The 25,116-nt window shown below is 40.5% G+C and overlaps 1 protein-coding gene across 1 annotated transcript in view; it reads left to right on the plus strand.

Annotated features, from left to right (window-relative positions):
• XYLT1 (xylosyltransferase 1) overlaps window positions 1-25,116 on the plus strand; it is a 234,256-nt gene that overhangs the window by 85,991 nt on the left and 123,149 nt on the right. The window lies entirely within an intron of this gene.

Raw genomic sequence — 25,116 nt, forward strand, 5'->3', positions numbered from 1 at the left:
GAACACACATTTCCAGCGTCCTTTAGTGATTGCATAAGTATTTCTACCTTTGTTTTCTGCTGGCCTTTCTCTGGGGAAAGCTTCTGACTGTTGTCAGTCGTTTCAACAAGCCTACTACATCTATTTTCATGGACCTCACTTTGGAGGCAAGCCTTTGGGAGTCAAAACTGTTAAGGAAGGATCACACAAAGGCTGTTATACACAGTGGCACCTCTAAAGTGGTATCAAAACACAGAGAACATAATAAAGTATTAATCCATGCATGTTGTAGACCTGGAAGTACACAGTAATAATGAAGACTTATTACTGACTTGAAATAGTTTGTGTCAGTGAAGGTACTAGGGGAGAATGCATATCAGTATAAGCAAGAGAATTTCACACTTGGAGGAGAAGGAAATGAAAGGAGATCATTGGCTCCAGCTGCTACAGCTGCCAGCTGCAGAAGATTACTAGCTGAGGTGGTGCCTCCAGCCTCAGCACACCACTTCTTGTCCTGCCCTGCCAGTCTGCATCTTCCCTAACCTGCATGTCATTTGCTCTTCTGGGCCGTTACCTACTTGCTAGGACTGTCAGCAGGAGTGCCAGGTGCCTCCAAAAGTTGCTGTGGTTTCAAGGGGCCTTAATATTTTTGGGGTCAGGGAGGGCATAAATGCATTGTTTAATGAATAATTTAAGGTAGAAATTAAGTGTATGCTTTTATGTGTTTATTTTTCTTTCAGTGTTACTGAAAGCCAGATCCATTTCTGAACCCATTTTCTGTAGAAAGCTTCTTACTTCTGACCTTGAAATAGCTGAGTAGAGCCAAGAACAATTTATTATGGGCAATGCATGTCCCAGAGTGTTCTGGGCTGCTCAAATGTAGGAGCTGAGGCCAGGCAGGTATTCTGGGGTGGGGAGAGAAGGTACTGTCTGAGAGGTGGAAGCAAATCTGGGTATCACAGATGAAGGTCTGGTCACAACTTTAGTTTCCAGGGGTATATTTCTCTTTAGGTCAAGTGGTCAAAAACATTCGGATTAGAAGTGGAAGTTGTTGCTTTATATCCAGACTAAGTAGTTAGCAGTTAGGGACTGACCATGGTCTTGGTGGCAAGTATCTCTGTTTCCTTTGCTGTGAAAAAGCACTGTGAGAAAAGTAACATGAGCAGCTTTAATGTTTTGCTGACTCAAAGAGGATTTTAACTAATATGGTTAGTAAAGAATGTCCCAGTTTGCAGAAGTTTCCCTGCATGCTTTATTCTCTTCCTTTTTCTTTGGGGACAGATGGGAGCAGAGAGCAGTGCTGCATTCATTTTAGACATGTTGAGTAGACTGGTGAGTGGCTTCTCTGCTTTGGTGGTTTCCTGCAGTGTTGGGATGAATCAGCTCATTTCGAGAGTTTCTCTTCACTGCCCTCTGGTTTCCTGTCTCTGCTCTGGTTTGGCTGGTATTTTGAATGTTGACATTTCAGAGCCATGCTGTGTGTTGAAAGGAGAGTGTATTCTTGAGGCCTTCTCATGAATTTTTCGTATCATTTCCCCTCCTTTCCCTAGTCTTCCAATCACCTGTACAACTGTTGAGGTTTACAGGTATGGCTGCAGGTGATCTTCTAAAGACAGAATGGGTACTCTTCCAACCAGCTCAGCTTCAGCAGATCTCTTTGAATTCCCCAATAAAGATATATTTTGAGTTGTGTGTAAGTGAACAGAGGGAAAGCATTTACTTAAGAGCTAGGCAAGTGGTTTTGGCTGACATTTTTCCAAGGAGAAGAGAGTTTCTGCAAACAAAGTATTTTCTGCATAATTCTCTTGCATATCAAAATATTTTGTTCAAGTTGGATCTGCCAAATCACACTACTCGTGTTAATCAAATAGCAGTATATTGGGGATTGTTCTCTGATTCCTTTACACCTACCTGTGCTGGGACAGCATGTCAAAAGATGATGCAACCAGGCAGTTCCTGTTCTGCCTGTTCTTTTTCTGTAAGTGGGATTATATAGCTCACAGACAACTGTTCTTTAGCTTTTCTCATGTTAAACGGTGTGTAACAACTGTGAATCGTGTAATGTGTAAATGTGGTGCAGCAGATTAACAACTCCTTAATCATCTGTGTTCAAGGGAGTAGGATGTGGCAAATTTATTTTCACTGTGTTGCAAAATGATACTCATCTAGGGTGAAACCCAGAAACTCAGTCTTTAATGTATTGGAAAAAATATTTTGCAAACAAACCTCCCATTTCCTATCTCTAAATCTCACTGTGCACTAGTGCCAGAACCAGATACCCCTGAGCATCCTTGAGGTGTTTGTAAGGTCATGTTGTCGGGATTCTGTTGGAGGGTTAAGGCGTGTTTGCACTATCACACAAAGAGAAGCTGAGCATAATTTGGAGAGAATGAAGAAAATGAAGAGAGAACAAAAGCTGTTTTCCGCAACTGAGATGGTTGTACATTACATCTGAAACAGGTTTGACTCTGTCTGTGACTACTTTTCTCGTGATTTTGGAAGTTATTTCCATTGATGAGATTGGCTGTTTGAATTTCACACCTCCCGTCCTTCATTTCACAGAAATAACAGGAGCCGAATGTAATGACTTTACCAGCAGATAGCCCAGAGATAAATTTTGGTCCAGTTTTCATTCCCTTGGAGCAATGGAGTTTGTTATTGTCTTCGAGTCAGAGAGATCATTATTGGTCTCCTTCCAAAGCTATACCTTTGTGACTGTTAAAAGTTGTGTGATCAGATGCTGGGGAGCCTCTAAGGCTTACTGGTATGGGACCAGAGAGTACTGCAGCTGGCAGAGGGAATGGGGCTCTGTGTAGCAGGTAACAGCACTGAGTAATCGGTGCAGTAATTGCAGTCCTTACCTCTGCCTTCCCCTGTGCGAGGTAAACCCTGCCATGTCTTTTCCTTTTGCTGGTGCTGTCCCCAACATGAGCGTGCTGCAGTCATTGCCCCCTCTGAGGGTGCCAAGCTAAGCCTTTGGCAGGCAGATGTGCACCCTTGTGTCTGTGTGGCAAGCAGTTGTTTTTCCACTGCTTGGAGGTCAGCAGCATCTCTTCTAAGCTTATGGTAATAATAAAAAAAAATTATGATTCTTCCAGAATATAGAATAGCAATTCTTTCTTTGTTGTTAGAAGTCAAAATATGAACTGTTTTTTGCTGTGCAGTTTCCTGAAGATCCTCTCACCAGTGTAGCTTCTTGTGTGATAGTAGCTGGTGGCTTGCAGCCTTTCCTTAAGTGAGGGGTGCAGTTCCCAGGTGCTACTGAAATGTGAAACTTGGAGACTGCTGAAATAGCATGTGCACTCAGAATCCAAACATGAGAACTGTGTGTAATGCATATGCCACACCAGGAGGATTTCAGCTGGAAAGTTACCTTAGCCATGGGGGCCCGCTGGTCCGGAGAGGATTATGTTGGCAAAGAGCCAGGGTGAAAGATGCTTTGAAGGCCTCTTCCCATGGAGCTCTCCCACATTGGTGAAGTAAATGTTGCTTGAGTACGGGCAGCAGTGTGCTTCTCATAATACAGCAAAACCAGACTGCTTTTTCATACCCTTCTGTAATTAGGGTGTACCCTGCCTGCAGCATAGTAGCTCAGTACGTTTTACCTGTGTCAGCCTCTTGTTTCTGAGAACAGCTCAGATGCTGATTGCTCCCAGACAAAATTTGTATTTTAACGGTAGTGCCTTTAAAGAGACCAGGGGAGAAGACTGCTTGTTGTTGTCCTTCTTCTACCATTTAATTTATTTTTGTTTAAAAGCTAGCAATTTTTAAAATTAAAATGTCCTACCTTGGAGAGTGTGTGTAAGGAACAAAGATTTTCATATTAAATTTAGTTATTATCCTGTAATTCTTTTCTCTAAAATTGATTTCTGGCTTAATTCAATAAAGGACTCAGAACTGAAGGTCAGCGGTGTGCCACTCTGTTGTGGGTGTTGCACTTCTTGGTGTGTTTCTTGCGAGCACCTGGCAAGATGCCTTTGTCATTGGGTACAAGTGAAATAACTTCATTGCCTATAGGACTCTCTAAATAATTGTGTGATCAGTTGTTTGACATTTAATTATTTCTTCTGTTCAACCCAGAAACTTAAAACCATAACCCTCCGCTGTGGGTTCTAAGAGGGACTCAGGTCTGTGATCTGCCCAGGTAGCCTGCAGGCAGGAGAGAGGCCATCCGGAGGCACACTGCTGCCTGGAAAGCACATACACCTTTTACCTGGTTCTTGTCTGGGAATGATGGGGTGCTGTTAGGCAGCAGCAGCCGTACAAGTTACAAAATTATGCATCTTAGAACAGAGATGACTGCCTTTGCACATGAGTGTTTTGCCCTTTGTGCATGGACTTGGTCAGCACCTGCTTCACTGGGGGCTGTACAGCTGATTTCACCCCAGTGTCACGTAATCAGCATTTCCCAGAAAGAGTAGGTAAGAATCACAAACTTAGAGGTGCTATATCCACTACTAAAAGCAAGAATAGAAACACTCCTTGCATTATTTGTTAGAGTATCATGGAAAAGAATTGCTGATTAATGGAGAGAGTTCATTACAAGAATATGACTAAAGATAATAATACTCTGAATTTGTATCTCTGGTTTTGGGTGTGTTTGAGACTACTTCCTGAGGCTTATGGTTACCTTGTAAGTTAGAAACTTGGGGATTTTTTCAGTTTTAGTCAATATTTATGAAAAAAACATGAATCCATTAATCTTTGAGCCTGTAGAAAAATAACATCTTGCAGTTTTTGTAACAAGATGATAGTGATCAGTAACACCATAAACATGGAGTATTTAATAAAATCATGTTGTGAAAATAAAGTAAACTTCCGGGGTACTTGCTTTTCAAAATGCAGATAAATATTTTTCTTCCAACTCATTCGTTTGAGGGGTGAGGAGGGGCGTGAGCCATTTCATAAGGTGCTGAAGTGAGTAAAGATCTGAAATGCCTATGGGTACACAGCCACTGGGGATGATTCCACAATTTCTTGATGTGACTGCTTTCTTTAATTGAGGATTTTGCATTCTGCTGTCAAAGTGAAGAGGAAACAGCATTTTCTTTTCCTTCCTGCTGAGGAACATGAAAATAGAAGTAGAATTCATGAGTTCACCTCTGAAATCTTTGTAATGCAGTCCTCATAGAAACATCCAGTGCAATAAAATTGCTGAACTGTTATTGTCTAATAATCAGATACACTGATTTTGGCAAGAAAACACAGCAGCTAGGAAAGTCTCCATTGTTAAATCACACAAGAAAGAGAACTTAAGTCTTATTAGGAAAATGAGCCTTTCAGACGTATCTGCTGAGTGGGTCCTTTTTGGATATAGGTGAGAAACACTCTGGAGCGTTAACTGGATATTATTTGCATTCAAGATGCCTTAGTACAGTCTCATGCAGCATTTTGGGAAGTTTTAGCTTTTGTTACACACACAGTCATTGTATGTGATTCAGCCATGTACGTAGAGAAAGAAAGGAGGAGCATATGACTTTGAACTCACATCTCTAGCCCTTGTTTTCTGCATTATTTCTAGGAACAAACTGAGAAGTTTGTCATTGAAGGCCAGTGGAGTCCTTTGCAGCATTCTGTTGCATGAAGAGGGTATGCACCACATGTCTCGGATTCCTTCTTACCAATGCTGTGAAAATGCTGTGAAACCCGAGTTTTATATGAAACTAATTTTTTAAAAACAACAACAACAACAACAACAACCAAACAAACAAAAACCAACAAACCAAAAAGTGCCTTACATAAAGCTTTCTAAATTAGGGAAATCTAAAAGCACCTAGCTCTCAGCTCACAGTGACCTGGGTGCTATGTAATAATGTAATTCCTTTCTCTTGTTCTTTGGAGGACATTTGATTTTTATCTTCTGTGTGTTTTCAGTCTGCTTGTGGCTTGTAAAAGCTGTCCAATGGACAGGACTAAGAATTAAATCTCCTCTTCAAGAGGTGCAGTCTGGGTCTGGGAATTCTGCCCAGCACATGTGGAAGGGAACTCCTGTGATGGACAGGATGGTATTTTTGGCTCTTCTCTGAACTCTGCACCTAGAGCTCACTAAGCATCCTTGCTCTCATTTAATTGAGCCTAAACCACACCTCATATTCTCTGGGTGTCAGCTGTGGGTTGGTTTTGGTTTTGTTCCCAGAAGTATTCCTAACCTGTCCAGTGGGTTGTCTGTCCCTTTTAATACTCATTTGAGAAAATATTCTTGTCCTTTCTAGGAATAGGAAAGTTTTTAATTGTCCGTAAGTTCATTCATGTATGATGCAGCTTCAGGAGCAGGAGTTGCTATTATGCAGTTATCTTTAATTATGAATATTTTTAGTAGTACATCTACTAAAGCCTTATGCTCCCAAGCTAAGATCTTAAAAAGTTATAAGAATTGTGATATTTCTCAGCAGAAGTTGATTTGCCAGTACCCTTTTAAATTGCACAGCATTCAAAATGCTTACCAGCAATAGTTGGTTTTTGTGAAGTGTTTAGCCTCTGATGGAAAGAGAATTGTAAAATTTTTAGTTCTTTGTTTGCCTGTTTTTATTGTATAGGGCAAATTGGCAGAAGGGAAGATATATAAATTATGTTCATTATAATCAATTGCCATCAGCATGAAGCAGTTCATTATGACCCTGTCCCTGCTGTACAGTAAAGCTGTTGTATGCTGTCATGCTCTGCACTTCAGATGATATTGCAGGACAGGAAAATTCTTGATTATTCCAGAATAACAGTAACTGAGCTAAAGGATAAAAGATTAATATTTGATAGCATGAGGCCTGGCCGATTGCTTAAATAAAGCTCTAATGCAGAACTGTTCCGATAGCAAATAGAGAGTTGTGCCAGCAAACCAAAATATTCTGAGACTAATTGAATCCTTGGATGTTTGTTGCCGTTCTTTAAGTGAAATACATCTAGAAGTTGTTCCAATAAATATATCTAGAAATAAATAAGTACTTCATATTTCCCAGACTGCAAAATACAATATGTATTTGTGGTATTGCAGTGAGGGGCTGATAGGAGTTTTGAAGCTTTTTCCTTTCTCCCATGCTATCAGAACAGCAAGACAGGAAGAATTCACACGTTATTTTCCAGTTAAATGTTAGGCAGCTCCCCATTCAAAACCTCCTAAGCTCACATTTGAGAGCATGCTTAATTAAAGTCACCCACTTAAGTACAGCTGACTTAGGGAGGCTTTTCCTCCTCAGTCTCACTCTGTGTATCATGCCTTCATTTCTTACCTCAAACCAAATTTCCTTTGCAGTAGTTTAAAATATGTTTTTTATCTCTGGAGCCCTTTTACACACAGTGGACTGGACTGAATAATTCACTGTGCCTCTCTTGACTGAAGTGGAGCAGTGTTGGTTTATCCTGGCTGAGGAAGTGATTTACAGTATTAACATGAGCAGTGAGTAAAATGCAGGTTGACTTGCCAGCCTGGTGGGTTGCCAGCAGGACTGGTGCATAGTTGTGAAGGGTTGTGCAGCAGGTAGAACGAAAAGCTATGTGCAGGTGACTGGTGTCTGATGTTACTACTTGTGTGGTGTTTTCTGTGCAGCATTTCTTGAGAGACATCTGGGATGCATTTTGCTTTGGGATTGGTTTGAAATGGTACTGAAATGTGCAGTCTGTTTCTGGTTTATTAAATTTTCTGTAACAGCTACCAATAAATGCAACTGAAAAGGCTTTTGTGATGCAGCTCTGTCTGTGTGTCACTCCCACCGTCCCCCCAGTTCTCTCTTCCTCTGGTTATGCTGGGATTAGACCTTAATGGCATAAATAGCTCTTGGGTAGCAAAGTGGTTTAAAGTTTACATTTTTGGGGGCAGTAAAGCATAGCACAGAAAATAAAAATGCACAAATAATTTCTTTAAAACAATCAATAATTGGATAAATACAGACATTGACAGCTGTGTTTTGCATGCAGCATCTTCCAGATCTAGTTACAATAATTTTGTAGCCAGAGCAACTTCGAAGTGGCTACATCTACTTTCAGGTATCACAATGAGAGTTTTTTCTGGTTTTGTAGTTACCTAGTCCTTCAAGTACTGGAGACTGCAGTACAAGGAGAACCTACTACTAAGGCTGCTGTTCTCTATTTACAGAAGTAGGACAAATTATATGAAAGATTCCTTTGCTTGTATGTCTGGGCTGCTGCACAGATTGCATATGCACTTTTTCACATTAACCTTCCTTCTCCTACAACTGCCTTGTTTTACAGACTTGTTGACGTAACTTTGCAGTCCCTGTAGTTTTGCCTCATTGTCAGAGTTCACTGGTGTCACTAGAAGAGGAATTAACTGGACTGTAGCCTGGCAGTAAAAACATATTAGTGGCTGGTAAATCCAATGGAGATATGGAATCAACATCTGTATTACGTAGACCTATGTTCTGTGTTCTGATTGGGAAAATGACTACAACCAGGTGGAATGCAGTGCTGAAGCCAAAGCAAGATTTAAAAGAAAAAGATGCGTATGTTTTATTGTCTTGACTTACAACAATGGTAATTGCCACAGTTGATGATGACACTGAGGCAGTGGGGTAGTGAGTGACAGACGGTTGTTGCTCCCAAGGGTGCTAGCTGGACGTTGCAAAAGTGATGGAATTTGTCTGAAAATACCTTCCATGGGAAATCAGGAAGTAAGATAATACTTGATTACTTGAAATGTTCCCTATATTTGCTCTTCAGGAAAAAGAAACCAGAATTGTGACTTGCTCGTCTGGACCCTTGTTAATACTGGTGGGAACTGTGTGGTTCAATGTCATTTCCGTGACTGAAAATCTTGTGCCGGCCCAGGCCAAACAGGGCATTTTGGCCAGGGAAATGGCATGTCCCATGCACACCAGTGGCTTTCTCTCCCCTTCAGCATATTTTTTTGTCACATCCCAGTCATGATGACAGGGGTGGCCCTGGCCGTGAACCATTGCATCCAGTCCCATAGGCAGCCCTGCGCTCTTCTATCAGTTATGCTTCCAGTGCATCCAGCCACAGCAAGCTATGTGTTAGATAAGGTTATATGAAGGGTCTGAGCATTTGGAAGCTGTGTCCAGTAATCAGCAGAGCATCTGAATTTAAGGCCTGCCTTTGAAAGCTAAAGCCAGACCCTGTATTATTGCCTAAGCTCTGTGTATTGTGTGCATGTAGAGAGCTGACAGCCTCAGAACAGGATTAGCAAAATCTGTCATGCAGTGAAAATGCGGAGGATGTGAGATTTCTGAATCTTGCAGCCCTTGGGCAGAGCTGTAATATGTCCTCTCTGACTGTTTGGCATTTGCAGACCATCACCCCAAAAGCCTTGCTTGTGTCTGTTCTCAGAGCATAACAAACCAAAGACAACACCCTGCCAAGGCCTGCTTTGTTCAGTGAAAGGTGTGGGATTTTTCCCCAGGGTGAGCGCTTGCCCCAGAGGTGCGAGCCCCAGAGGGACCCTCTCCTTGGGTTGGGAGGGCTCAACCCCTCTGCTGGTGGCCTGGGGTGCCTTGGCCACACTGCCCCAAGTGGGGTGGTGGGACTTCAGAGAGTGCAAGCTGTGCTGTCCCTCATGGGAAGGATCAGTTCCCTGTTCCTTGTTGCAGGACTGTTTCTCTGTTTTACATGTGCTGCTAAACTGGAGAAAAAAATCTGCAGTTTTAAGATTCCAATCAAGATGAACACAGTTGTTGGGGAGCCTGTGGTGCTGGCTTCTGTTAGGAAGCAAGTGCCAGGTGCTGACATTTGTAATGGGTTAATAATTTGTATGTATTACAGCAAAGTCAAGCTTGAAGAGGAACTTTGAAGAAAGGTTGTGCTACAAGCAGAGCACCTGGCTCTGGAGAGTCAGCTTTAAAATAATTGTAGACCTGAAATAGTTTTCTTCTTCCTGTTTGTGTAATGTAATGTTTTATACATATTATTCCATGACTTCACAGAAACCAGAAAGAATTTTTATTACTCTTTTTCTGTTCCTGTGTCTTTTGGCATTTAATTGTGCTTTATCCTATGTAGTAAATGTTATCTAATGTTTGTAACTGCTTGTAATATGACTGTCTTTCAATGTTTGAGTTTACATATGGCAAACAAAATAATTTTAATAAATACTGATAATAAAATTGTGATATTAGAAGAGCAAGCACATTAGTGTCTATAAAATGACGCTGTTTGTTATCTGCAAATTATCTAGATACTAATTTGGTTGTGGCCTTCAGCAGGATTTGGTTACTTTGTAGGTAGGAAACATGCAGTGTTTGATCACTGCTTTCAGAGCACCTTTCTGGCAGCTCAGCTTTGAACTCTTGTTGGCACTTCTATCAGGATGCTTGGTAGCTGGACAGAGTATTTTATAAAGGTCAAAAATTTAGTCTTGACTAATAGTTAAAAAAAGGCAAGAGAGCAGAAGAATTTAAATAACAAATCAATGAAGCTCATGATAACCTTTTTCAAGGCCTGCTGTCTTTTCCTTTGCCTGTGAGAACAGATATGTTGCAAAATGGGGGTCGTTTGCCGCCTTATTTTAGATACCAAACTGATGACTGACATGCTTTTCTCATTCATTGTTTTTTCTCCAGTTCAATAGCTTTGTATTCTTTATAGCCCAGCCTTTCAAAACTGACATAGAAACAAAACTGTTGATGTTTATTACCTTAATTTTAAATTCTGATGTGGAGCCTAAGTTAGAACACACCTGGGTCTCTGCTCCAGACTTCTTGTGTCACCCTATGCAGGAGTCCCTTTCTGACTCTCCTGACCATATGACAGTTTGGTAGCTTGCACCAGAAAGTGCTGGTGATGTGCAGGTGCTGATAGTGTCATTGACTTGGTTGTTCATGTGGAAGATATAGCACGCATATAACTTGGCCATTCATAAGGAAGTTTAGTTCAGCATGGTGGGGTTTATTTAAAAGGTATCTGCTAGATTGCAGGTTGTGCTGTGCAGGAGGATTGTGCTGTGCAGGGGGAGCTGCCCCGGTTGCAGCTGGGGAGGTGTGTGGGTTTTCGGAGGGTGGATGTTCGCTGGGCAGAGCTACTCTGGGCTTCCTGTGGGAAGGCTGCGAATCCCATCATGGCACCAGCTCACCTGAGGCAAACCAACGGGTTTGGAAAGTCCAAAAGCTTTAGAGACACTAAAACTCAAATGAAACTCTTGTTCAGGATCATACACTGCGGTAGTGACCATGAGGAAGATGTGTAGATGCCTACATTTTTGACTAAGCGGCTGGCCTCTGCTTCCATAGAAAGCAGAGGTTTCTGGTGTGTAGCTGTTTTTTGTGACACCAGAAGGTGGAAGTCCGGGACATGTCCGTTGCCTGTAGGTCCCCTCAAGTGACTGCAAAATGCTAATAACCTCTGTGAAGTTAGTGGAGCCTGTGCTGTGCCTGTAAATCCAGGAGTGTGCAGACCTCATTCATGTTGCAGACACTTCTAGGTTGTGTTTGGCTATGTACTATATATAAAAATCTTTTAAATATAAATTTCCCTTTTTTATCTTGTACTAACATTGCTATTTTTGTTAAATCCTAGTTCCAGCTTAGAAGCTACAGTTTTTTCCTGTACATTGTACACCACAATGCACGCATTGGTTTGGAAGCTGTTCCTTTAACATGCAGTGAAAGCAGTTAGTAAAGACCTGTTTTGTTTTATTTTTACACACAGTGCCAGTGTCATGACTGATCCACAGGTCTCTGCTTTTGACCGTTACCTGAAAATTCACTCCGAAGGCCATACTGTTAAAATATGAGAGTGTTATTTCAAATTACATTTACTCCAGAGTGAATTGGGAGGCTTTGGCATAGCGCCTAGTTTACACTAAGCCTGCCAGCAGAGGAAGTTAATCAAGAATTGTTGGTCCAAGGTGAATTCTTACTCTGTTTTAGCTTGAATGACTTTCCACGGTAGACAGTCCTACATCTTGAGCTAATCTGTTCAACTCCAGGATTAGGTTGTGTATTTTCAAAAGCATGATTTCCTTGAAGACGCTCCTGAAACAGCCAGCTGAGGCTTTCTGCTCCCTCATTTCCAGCTGGGTTGCTGGGTGCAACCACAAACTCTTAACACCAAATGTTGGCATCATTCAGAAAACCTCATCCATTTGCTGTGCTGAATTCATTTCACGTGAGCCTGAGGCTCCCCAGTGGGAGAGTGGGCATTACAAAGAGTTGGTCAAGAACCCCGGGTGAACTGGCTGGCAATTTTAATTTTTTATATGGATCATCAAATCCCCTACATCCCCACCCAAAATTTCAGCCAGTCATGAAAATACAATGTTAGCAGGTTGTAGAAGGTCGTCCTGAGAAATTCAAGCTGTAGAGGGTCAACAGGACTTGCAACTTGCCTGGGAGTGAGGTTTGCTGTCTGACAGAGATGCTCTTTTCCCAAAAGAATGTTTATTATTTCTTTAAGGGACTGTGTCCCTCTTCAGACCTTCCTGCCCTCCCTTGTCACATCCTGATGTAATTATGGCTGACAACATACACTTTTTCTTCTAGGTTTCATATTCTGAATTAGGTTTTAACTTTTAGTTTGATGTTTTCTATTATCTGAATGTTTTTCAAACCAAGATTTCTTTTGCTTAATGTCTGTATTCCCTCAGTGGCACTTTAGTTTGTTCCCTATAGGTAAATGTGCTGGCTGCAGTAGAACACTTTCTTGATGTCCTTATTTACATACAGTATCACAAAGACAAATAAAAATGGATCTGAATAACTAAGTATTGTGGTGTCTGAAACAATATAGTGGAGGCCAAATTCCATCAGTGCTATTTGTTTGAGAAATGCAGTATTCTTCTATTCAGATTCAAAATTATAGGACTTAGGCTGAAATTAGACTTGTAGCTTGTCTTTTTAGTTATGAAACTGTTGTTTTCACTAGGTATTTTGAAATCTTGAATAACTGTATGTTTCCCCAAGGGAAAATAATTTACAGACCTGGGTAATAGCCCTTACCCAGTAAAACACAAGATGACTTGCAAGTTTGGCAGTTGCATCATTGTAAATGCTCACATGTTTTGAATTGAAGATGATGTTTAAGTGTTTCCCTGAGTCTGGCCCTTGATGCAAAAACATTTGCTTATAATCTCAGTAAATTGGCTTTTGCTGTCTTACTAAGCTTTTTAATTATTTATTGTCAGTAATGCTGAAAGGGAGTGAATTTCAAAGATGCATGCATGCACTTTACATCTACGCATGTGAACAACTGCATTTAAAATGCCTGATTCAGCATTCAGTAGGGAAGAAGGATCCATTAGGCCGGTCACAATCACAGGAGTGCAAATGCTGTGCAAAGATACACAGTGAAATTCCTAAAAATGCTGAAGGGTGTTTGCCAGGTACCTTGTTGCCTTCGAATGAGAGACCTGTAGAGCTGAGTTGGAAAAACTTTTCTTAGCAGTTGCAAGTTCTAGAGAATTGAAGTGTTTTTTCACTTCACTTCAGAACAAAACCAGTTCTTTTGATAGTTTCATAAAAGGTGAGCAGAAGGTACTGTGCAGTGCATGTTATGCATGCATGTACCAGACAAGTCCTAGAGGTTCAAGTGTTCTCCCTGCTGACTCTCTGTGAAGCAGGAGGCTGTCTGAATAATGGCAGTCACCATGTAATACAAATTTCAAAAGTCTTTTTCTTTACCAGCCTTTGGAGCATAGTGAAAATGCATCCCACTGACGGAGAGAAGTAGCATGTGTGCTGCAAACTCCTGATCTTAAGCACCCATATGCTCCCCAGTAATTCTTTGGGAAAAGAGGAAATGTTAGAGCAGGAATTTTATTTTCTCAGTCTCCTAGTTTTCATGGGTTTGCCATAAACATCAGCCATGCAATAGCAAAGATTGAATGTCTGCCCAAAAGACCAGTCTGCCTCAGTCTGAGAAATATCAGAAGTGTGTATTTCACTGAGGGTCAGAGCTCTGGCTTGGAGCATGGGCAGTAGAACTGAAGTGGTAGGTGGTACCTCTGTAAATGCAAGTGCCAGGTAGTGTGACCAATAGCCAGAGGCAAAGTCTTACATTACAGGTTTAATTAAAGAGTCTCAGGGAATATGCATCATCTGAACATTATAGTGCTCAGCAGGAACTTTGAGTCAAAGCCAAAGGATAATAAGAATTAAATCACATTTTAACCATGTACATTACAAGGATTTATGTTCTTTGCTGGAACTGAATAATGCATTACTGTCGTGCTGTAACTGGTATTATATATGACCTTATAAAATGCTGTGATCTTTTCAAGCATTGATTATTAAGCAAAAATCGAAGTATTTTTTTCAGCTATCCCACTTTCATAGTTTTTCCAAGTTTAAAATTGGTTTTGGAACATAGCCTGGAAAGAACAATTACACTAGCATCATTATTTTAAGGAAAATTTGCATAGCTTACTTCTACACAGGTATATAAAGACGTAATGGTACTGGATGTAGAAGGATAGGTGTGAAATGCTTTTCTTTGCCAAAATCTCATTTAAGCATGAGATACCATCTCAAGGATTGAGAACAAACTTGTAATTTCAGAGCAAAATATGAAAGTTTCTTCTTTAAACTTTTGTTATGTGTAACCAGATACTAACAAAAGTAGTAGGAAACAACAAATAGCTTTTTAAAAAAAAAAAAAAAAAGAATAATTTGTTTCTGTGTTATAAAGCATATGTACATCTAAGCAAGAAAGTTGACAAAGAGGAATCATTGCAGTTATTATCAATCACCATCTGATCAGGTGGAGGAGAAACAAAGTCACAAAGCACCTGCAGTATCCTTTTCATGATCACACCATGAGTCACTAGCCAGGTCACAAAGTTTGTTTATTAGGCTTTTTGGTTCTTTTCTGTTACTGTTGTTTGACAGCCACTTCTCCTTGCAGCCCTTTGTAAGGGCGGTCTGCTGCTTTTACTGATTGCTGCTGTTGATTTCTAGGCAGTGCAGGGTGCTAAAATGAGTTTGAAGTTTGTCTTGGGTAAATGAGGTTAAATAAACGGAGCTTAATGCAAGGAATGATTCTAGCTCTGGCAATGAAGAGAATAAAAGGTGACAGTTTGGGATGACTGGGTGAAATAGATGGTGAACCTTCAGTTGAGTCTCTGAGCTCTCTAGTGTTTAGGGTCTGAAAATCCTCTATGAGCTTTGAAAATTTCACCAAATTCATATACTAAGCTTAGGTAGGGCTGTGGTTGTTTATGTGCATGCCTGTCTACCTTTGTAAAAAGAATTGAGGCTTGGATAAGAGAGAGCCGTACTGGCAGACGATACAGCTGCACTGTCCTGGGCTTGTTCCCTGGGGGCAGAGGTTGCAGGAGGGTTCTCAGCAGATGCTCCCCACCTGTCACTGTGGTGGTATTTTCGTAACAAAAGCCAATACAATGTTTGTAACACTTGGGTGCTGAGGCTTGTTGTTTCTTGAGTACCTGAGTGTTTCCTCCAAGGTATGACTGCTAACTGAGCTTTTTTCACAAGGACCTTTATTATAATTTTACTTCTAATTGGTTTTGAACCAGCCTTCCAAACTGTTCCCATGACAAGTGGCTAAAGCAGGACTGCTGTGTAATCTGTAAGACCATATGTAGGTAGAAGATGTGTCTAATTCCTCTTTCTTTGGTCTCTTAATTTTTCCTAGCAGATTTTCTGTGCTGTGGCCCAAACTTTCAAATGTTTCCCAAAAACTTGGAAAGACTTCGTTTTAGAAAACGCCCCCTTTGTTATATGCCTTCCTTGGGATCATCTGGTAACAGCATTCTGTCCTTTCAGCACTTTTGTTTTAACATTAAATATTACTGGTGCTGAGTGCAGTCTCCCTGCTTTTTATTATTATTAGTTGTTGTTTATTAAATATATTTACTCCATACATAATGCTAAAGATAGTTTTGCTTCACAAGGAATGTGGTGCTCTTTCTGGTTTACAGTCTTGGTGTAGCTGTGTTGTACCAGTATCAGCTTTGTATGAGGTATGTCCAGTTAGTGAGATAAGTAAAAACGAGTTAATAGTGATGTTTCTTCACAAAGCTACATAAATAGAAAATTTCTTGGCCTTAGTTTCAAAATTTTAACAGGATTCCCTTGTTATTGAACAAAGCATTAAGTACTTGTCCAGAGAGCACAGTAACAGCCTTCAGGCAGGTTTCTAAACACTAAAACAAGCCTAAGGCAAGTAATTTGGTATTTCTGCATCACCCTTCATGTCTTACAATTTTAATTTTTTTTTTTTTCTTACTGTTCTTGTGTGACTCAGAAGTATATAGGCAAATGCTAGCCAAGAGTAAACATTATTATTTTTATCATCATCATTATTATAAAGTTGTGTAAGTCTGAGTAACTGTACTTTTACTGTAGGTGATGCTGTGGTCTGAGCATGAGAAAGGGATGCACTGATTGCTCTTCTGTAACTGGTGATTATCAGATAATCTTGGACAAGACTTGATTCTACTTACATTTTTGCTCTGAGCAGCTGGAAATTTGTCTTGAACTTCTGGCTGTCATCAAATAGCTGCTATTTGTGCCAACTCTTCAGCCCTCCAGACTTGCTGAAAGGGGTTTGAGCCCTGTTTTGCTCTTTAGTCATCACCTGAGGTGTCATCGGTACAGTTTTGTGTTTTCCACAGGGGACTTTAAAACTTTTATTCAGGTGTTTAAATCTGATCTCAGTTGTTTCTTCTGTTTACATGACATCCTGAACAACGATGCCTTAGGAAGGGACTTCAATGATTTGAGTGGCTCATCAGACCCTCCAGTAACGAGTGTCCCACGCTCAATGCAAAAGATAGTGAGCTGTGAAGCAACTGCAGTGAGCACTGTATATCCAGCTTAGACTAAATAATTTGCTGTGCACTGTTTCTCTGTTTATGATTCAGTTTTAAAGGCCCTTTTAAGTGAAATTGGATACACTACAAAGTGTTGGTTTCATGTGTTTTATTTGCAGTTTAATCAGCGTGATCCAGCTGCCAGTGCAGGGGAAACCGGAGCTCGATTTTTAATTATCCCTGCTTTGCCTGAGTTAGGAATTCCCAACAGTGCTGTCTGAGAAAAGATGCCAAAAACCGCATTGTTCTTTAATTAGCTGTTGTAATTGTTTCAGTCTAATCTCCATGATTAGCAGCAGCATTAAATACAGCAGTAAGAATAGGCCTGCCCTCTTTGTGCTGCCCTAGTAAACACAATATTCTTACTTCTGGTAAGGGACATAATATAAAATCAATTAGAAGCCAACTAGTGTTGATTGGAAAATGATAAAGAGCAGCTACCATGAAGTGCAGATTACTTTGTAAAGTTCGTTTATAACCATACTTTGGGGATGGTTTTATTGCCCAATTTTGGGGGAGAACACCAGAATAACAACCTCTGTTGCAGAGAAGCCTTTGGGGATCTTGCAGAGGCTCCATCCTGCATGATGCCCTAGTACAAGCTTCAAAATAATCTTTGCTGCCAGTAAGGTTAGCGCCAGTCCAGTTTTTAGGAGAGGGTCATTCTTACCACCGTGCAAAGCAGGTGCATTGTCAAATATGAACAGTTGCAGAATATTCCCCAAAGAGGTGATTTTTTCATGCGAGATTATCTGAGTTTTATTCTGAGGCTCAAAGATGCTCTGCAGTGTTACATTTGTAGTGGGGGATACTGCTTTGCAGGGACAATTTCTGCACAAGCGTATGTGTGAGAATCCATTTCAGAACGGATTATGATATTTAGACATGCAAAGATACAGGAAAACTACTTCACGAGGTAGAAGTACAACTCCTGTGCCTGCTTTTATGGTGTACCTGCTGAAGTACCAGTTATTATCTTTAAGTCCCTAAATATCTTTATAAATTTGGCTTTACATATTGCATGTGGGAAAAGTAGGAATAATACTCTTGGAAAATGCAGACTTAAGGTAGGTCATGCAGTTTAAAGTGAGCATTTGTGAGTGTAAAATGAGCACTTCTAGAGAAATGTAATTGCTGTAGTAATGGTTGTAGTCACAGACTGTGGAAATGTGAGTATTTTGGCTGGTGCTATGTTTTTGTAAAGTAATTGATAAAACTTCTTTTGTGTCTTGAGGACATCTGTTAGAGCCGCTATGCTCAAGTGTCAGCAGCAGAATTGGCAGCATAAGGTCAGGTTTTGTATGTCAAGAGTGCAGGTGTGGCACAGACCTGGGAATGCTTCATCTGGGCATACACCCAGGAAAGCTCAGGGGCTTGAAGAGTTTATTCTTGCTTAAGCCATATGAAATAAGATGTTACCCTCATTAGGAGATAAGATAAATCAGGTTTTGTCGCACCTAAAAACCAGATTTCTTGAGTCAAAACCCAGTACTTTGGACAAAAAAAACCCAAAACAAAACCTTGCAAAAAAGGCAAGAAACTTGCAGAAAAGCAACTATAATGATGAGTGATATAATGTAAATATAACTGTAATAATGAAAGTCCAGAAGAGAGCTTACATCTGTATCAGATTACTCTGTATATCAATATTACTCTAGTTTACAAATATAAAAATGATAATTTTCTTGTGAATGAAATTGCAAGAAATTGCATGATTTTTTGTTTAATATCTTTATCTGAAGTGTTCTCCCTAATTTTTAGAAGGGGTCAGATCAGAGGATTTCAGAATAGAGAAATTCTGAGATGGCAGTAAATGTGTGTGACCTGCTGCAGTGGTTGGGTTTCTGGATGTGATTTCTGCCAGTATTTAGGAACCAGTGACTGATGGGCATTGTGGAGTCAGGATGTCCTCCTACCAGCACTGTAATCACAGTAAATCGAATCAACTTGGTTTATTTTACTGCTTCTGACACAGTATGTTCATACTGTTTTGAATTCCCATAAGAGAAAATACAGAGTTAGCAGACTATATACTAAATGTATGAAACACTCCTCACAAAAGCTGAGTGGAGCTGTGTTAATTATTATGTTGCCTTCCTCCACTGCCAAAAATTGCTGATTTTGCTGTAAGTTGAAATGGTTGTAGCATTTCCTTAACTTTGTACTTCAGGAAATGTCTTGAAAACAGCAAAAAAAAATTGGGGTAGTTAGTAAGCTCAGTACTGCTTATACCACTGGGATGAGCTGAAAATGGGCAGAGAATTTGAAGGTACAGAAAACACAGCAGCATCAAATTTTTACATTAGTCCTTTCATCTCAGAGTTAAGCCAAAACATTCTTGATGGAAAGTACTATTATTCCTTCTGAAGAGGAATGATTTTTTTCAGTTTGGCATATTTTACAGAATTTCTTTCATTAATAAACACCTGAAATTTCTGATCGGAATGAATAGAAAGCAGCAGAGTACTGCCATGCAGTGAAAGGATCATTAGCTTTTATAATTACTTAACGTATCAGACAGATATATTATATGGTAAACTTAAATGCTCTTACTGTTATGAATGTACAGAATCAATGTACATTTATGTTCTGCAGAGCACTGCTAGAAACTGAAGCCAAAGTTGCCCAAAACAACTGAAGCAGAAGAGGCCAGCAGGCAGTTCTGTTGCTGGCAGGAATGACCTGTGCTCGAGGGAATTGTACAGATTTGGGGCAGCGAGAGGCAAATGTTGCCACACGTCTCTTCTGCTAGTAAGTGCTCTCTGGCATTTGTCAGACCTTCCTGAGAGACACCTTGGAGATACCTTGGAGGTGTGGACTACCTATGGATTTTTAATATGTATATGTGAAGTTAAGGAATTCTAATCTCTCTCAGATTTACCAGCAATGCATCTAAATAGCAGGTTTGTAAAACCTGCTTTATGTTTGGTGCAAACACCTGCAATGTCACTACACTTGAATAATCCTGTCTTGTGGCCATTGTTAAAGAAAATGTGTTTCTGAATGTGAATTTTAATAACTAATTATCGTGCAAGCACTAATTGCATAGATGCTACAGAGGTCCTCCTTGCAGAGGCTCTACCAGCCTTGACAGCTGTGTGAGGAAATTCTCGTTGCCTGATCTTGCATCTAGAAACAAGGATATGCAGTAATTGGCTGCCTAAACTTTTTGCAACTGTTATTTTAAGATTTTTAGTTAGCAACAAAGAACATGAAACTTTCTCTTCTTTGCTTCTTGGGTTGAGGTGCAATTATGCTGCTGATGTGCTCATTATGATTTGTCTCCAATAATCCTTAGGGACTCCCTGAGAGTTGCTTCCATTAGACAACTTCAGGCTGTACTGACTATATCAACCAGCAGAATTTCTCTTTAGAGATAAAACTACATTAGAATCAGAGTACATTTATTTTGAATCTCTCACATGCACTTCATGCTGTGGGACTTTCTGTGGAGCTGGTTAAAAAGGTATACTCTGTTTTCCATTTGAACAGGCATCACTTTGCTTGTTGTTTAGTTGTGGGCTGCCAAGAGCTGAGGGTGTGGAAGAGATGAGTTCATCAGCCCCAGAACCAGGTCCTTTCCCAGCCAGGGTGTACCCTGACCCTTCCAGTACAGAGAGCTCCTGCAGCTGTGAAATACACAAGAGTCTTCCCAAATAAATATAATTTGGCCTTAAATTCTACAACTGTCTGTGGGGTTCTTGCAGGCAAAGTGCCCTGTAGTGCTTTGTTTCATGAAGTACCCCAAAAAGTTTGGTGTATGACTGAGAAAAGCCACCATCTTTGAGAGCAAGCATGTAATCTAAAGTGATCGAGGTCCCCGAGGCTCCCAAGTAGTGCGATTGCCACGTGAGGTGGTGTGAGAACCACTCAGCAGGACCAGGAAAATTTTGACTTTCTTCTTTCTGTCATCATCACTGCCTGTGAAAGAACTGAATGAAATAAATGGAAATCAGTTGACTCCATCTGAGCATTTTTCTGGTTTGAACATAATTCTTTACTGAGCCGTCCAGCTTCTCTGATTTACCAGCTGAAGATCTGCCCTGACAGGGGAGACTTTGTCTGGGTTTTTTTCCTTTTTATTTTTCTTTTGTAATTAAATTTTTTTAAACATAGCTGCTGAGTATTGTGTGACTTTCTGAATTATTTCAGGAGCAATCAAGGAATGTCAAAGACTTCTATGGGAAACAGCGAACAAGCTTATTTTTTGATAATTACATTGAGAATTACACTGAAAGGGTTCATGGCAAGATTGCTTTCCTGCAGGTACAGGGGATGGTAACAAAACCAGTGATACTGAGACCTGCACTGGCTCCTTGGGCTGGCCTGGCCTTCCTGGACCCGTTCCCCTCTTAACAACAAGCCATCTGTGTGGAGGTGCTGGGTGGGCGGCGAAGCCGGGCGCTTCCTGCGGCCACAGGCTCTGCCCTCCAGGAGCCATGGCTGGGCACTGAAAGCACCTCTGTGCTCCCGCACAGGCTCTTTTTGTCTAGAGTCCATCCCGAGACATCCAGGGCTTGCTCAAGGACCGCTTTGCAAAGCTACATGGGGAGGATAACGATTGCACCATGTGGCTACTGCCGCGGAGCTGCAGCTGCAGACAGGGCGCTCTTTCAGTAGTTGTGTGACAGTCATGTTATTCTTTTAGAAATCTCCAAGGTAGATCTGTGGAAGAATTCCTTTTCTGTACTCCAAAAAAATGAGCAGTGAACATCATTTTTTAGTTGAGAAGTATATTGTACCAAAGTAAACCTTTTCAGCCTCTGGTTTACCACTAGTACAAAGAGGTGTTTCTTTTAACTCTAAAAATATTTGCATTGTTCTGTTCCTTGTTTGTCCTTCAGCCACTTAGTGACATACCAGATCTTAAAATTATAAAATCCTTATTGTCCTCTTCCCTCCTTTGCTATCACATCATGGTGGTTACAGTTTTGCCTCTGTTTCAGGTGACAATTTCAGGTCTGTCTCTGTTCAAAATACCAATTACAAAAGAGTATTTTGAAACAAATGAGAAAGAAGGGGTGAAATAAAATTGGCAGAGTGCTTAACCGGAGGATACAGCAATGAGTTCGTATTTTATAGCCTGCATAGCCTCAGTATGAAAGTTAAGATCTTTAACTAGGGGTATAAACCTGTCATTACTCAGCATATTATCCTTTGGATGTCTCACTTCATAATGTCTTTTCTGGCCTTCTAGTAAGGGTGAAAGGCAAATACAGAAAATCTCAGATCTTTAGAAAAATGTGATCTTCATTTTCCTGGTCGTCTCTATTTTGCATACAGTAAGGCTGGAAGAAAAGATTTTTATTTTTTTTTTTAATTAGCAGGAAGGCATTAATAAAATTCTAATCATAATGAGTTTTTAAAAATATATTAAATCTTATTTCTCATTTATCTTAGTGTTTGAAAAATCCATTCAATTAGATGCTAAGAAATCATGTAAGAGTTTAGTCTTTATAGCTGGTATATAAGCTATTGCTCAGGTGGTAGAACATGGGCAGGGCCCATGGAAATATGGGGGTGCTGAGCCACTGGGTTGTGTCTAGCTCCTGGGCTCCTGGTACCACAGAAAGATCTGGCATTTTGGCTATTGCTCTGTAGAGGCTGTTACTCCTAACAGTAGCACATAAGTATAATTTTGCTTAGTCAGACATACTAACCAGGAGAAATAGCACATGAGCAACCGTTTCTCCTCCAGGTTTTCCCACATCCCTCCTACTCAAGGGATAATTTGTAGTGCTGTGATAGACCTATCTCCTCCCCAGTTTTGCAGGTAACTTCATAGCCTTGGCCATCATACTTTGTGTAGGTATTAATGTGAGTAAATAAGGTAGAAAGGGTTTAGGGGGTACATATCTCATAGACTCACTGCTTAAAACTTCAGTATGTATTGGGACCTACTTGGGTCCCTGGTTTGATTAATTCTTTTTTATATTAGGACACTTCATGTGGAAAAAAGTCCCTGTCTGGAGTTAAAAAGCATTCTTGTAATAGCTGATTTGTTAAAAACCCAGGACCTGTAAAACAACAAACTGTCATTCGTTAGGTCTAAGTGAGTCCTTATGTTCCTTCAAATGGCAACAGGAATTCGGAGCCAGGCATACATACTATTTTGCAGCTTGTCTCAGTTATTTATCAATTGGTGTTATTCTTCTTGCATAACATACTATACGTTTTAAATTATTCACATTCCCATCATTTCCAAAAGAAAATCTAAATTATTAAAAATAATTTCTTGACTGACTCCATGTCACTGTGTATTCCATGCAGTTAGGTTCTCCAAGATGGCAAACTGATGCGTTTTCCTATGCTAGTCCATGCCAGGAGTTTCATTGTCTTGTAAGGCCAGGTCTTTTGATATGAGGCTCTGAAAGCCTGTGGAAATTTCTGTGAGGAATGTAAAATCAACTACAGAGAGATACTTCTTCAAAAAAGAAGGTTTCTAGAGTTGGTGTCAACTTCTCAGCATTGATCTGGCATGTCTGCAGAGGCCTCTGCTCAGAGCTGTCCTGCATGGGAGGGACGTATGCCGTGTGGGAGGCATTTCCTATCCAAGAAGCTTGTGAGACAACCAGGCAATGGTTACGGTTGGAGGTAGGAATGGAGAAGTTAATGTGTTCCTGTCCATATGGTTTTTGTAATAACTACTAGGAGATTATCAGGTGAAGATAATAATCTTGATGAAGTGTGTAAATAATTCCTGGAAAATACCTCATTTTGATACATTTTCTATATAACCCACCTTAACTGTGTGGGGATAATATTGTGAGTTCTTTGTGCTTTACATGTAAGAACTATGGCACTGTATGTTTTTTGTTGTACTCCGGAAAGGTACAACCACTGAAATGTGAAGGCAGTTTGGCTGGGAGGCACATGGGTGGGCTCCTGCCAGGACTGAGGAGGTGCCCAGCAGGTTGCAGTAGCCACCAGTGCTTGCTGGCTAGATAAATCGCAAAAGGCAGCGAGGAAGCTTGGTGTGTGGGTTGCTTGACCTAGTGAAGGACTGACTGTGAAGGAAAGAGCAGTGGAGAATGACAACTGGCAGCAAATTACCAGGTTTAGCTCGGGTATGCAGAGAGCGTGCAGGCCATGTCAGCGGCTGGACTGCCCGGTTGCCATAACACGTATATGTTACGTGATATCAACAGACACCACCTCTGACAGTTGCCAAGCCAAACAGTGGGTGTTTATCACATCTGTTGTCTGCATAACTTTTCTGCATGTGCTGTGACAGTTGCAGCTTTCTTATCTCTAGTAGTCTTTGGGACCAAGCAGTGTTGCCAGCTAGATAACTAAAGTCTCCAGTATGACAGTTATCATTTATTTGATGTCAGTTAGCTGCAGTCAATTCAAACTCATCTGAAATTGTTGTCTTGAGGCCCTGACATACAGGAAAACGTGTGATCTCCCTGCTTTTCTCTTCTTTCCTCATGTTTCTACCTTCTGTCACTTCTTTATTTGCATGTGTGATTTTTCCATTTCTTCACATAGCATTAAGCAACAGTACAGACCGCAGTAATTCAGTGACCGTCATGAGCTATTGAAAAGCTGCGTGGTCCTGATTTGTATGTCATTGGGTAACCAGTGTGGTTCACTTGACAAATCATTCTTTGCTGCAGATGAACAATCAGGATAGCAGGGACTGCTAGCTTCTGCTCAGTAGTTTCTAAATTAATGGTGTCATCTGAGTACAGCAGTTGTATCTCTTATTATAGCAACATACATTTGCTTTACTGGTGGCTAACATCAGCTGTGGACCATATGGGTAGCTTCTAAGCTCTTTTGAATTTACTGAAGTATTGCTTAATGATCGTGTACTCAAATGTCTGGCATCACAATGTCTATTATTTGACCTATAAAATCAGTGAAACACAAACTGTCAGCTGCCAGAACTCTGTCAGAAAGACTTAATGACTTATCTAAATTTAACATTGGCACACATTTTCATTTCTCTTTATATGGACTTCATGAGTTGGTTGTGAAGCCTCCCTTATGTAAAATGAACTAAGACCAAATGAGATTTTGTTTAGATTTTCTAGAAGGGGATGTTGGTTATAGGAGTCCTGTTTTGATATTTATATAGGATGTCTTAATTGGGAAGTCTTTTGCCCACAGCTTTCCAGACCAGTTCAGGAAAATATTTTGTTGGGGTTTTTTGGTAGAAATTATTTATTGCTTGTGCTAATATTGAAATACCCAGTATTTCAGTGGAGATGTGTGTTGTGGAGTGCTTGGAATCAAAGATGCTGTATAAGACACTTCATTTTAGTGAAGGCTGGCCACAAACTGCAGCAAGAGCTCAAGAGATAAATCATCCTTGTTTTCTCCTTTTGAATTTGCTGAATCTGCAAACTGAATTTGCTGTCTCCTATTTTGCTTTAGACGAGCTTTAGTTCTCCCATGGA

Source organism: Athene cunicularia (assembly GCF_003259725.1).
Source record: "Athene cunicularia isolate RWA chromosome 14 unlocalized genomic scaffold, athCun1 chr14_part1, whole genome shotgun sequence".
NCBI lineage: Eukaryota > Metazoa > Chordata > Aves > Strigiformes > Strigidae > Athene > Athene cunicularia.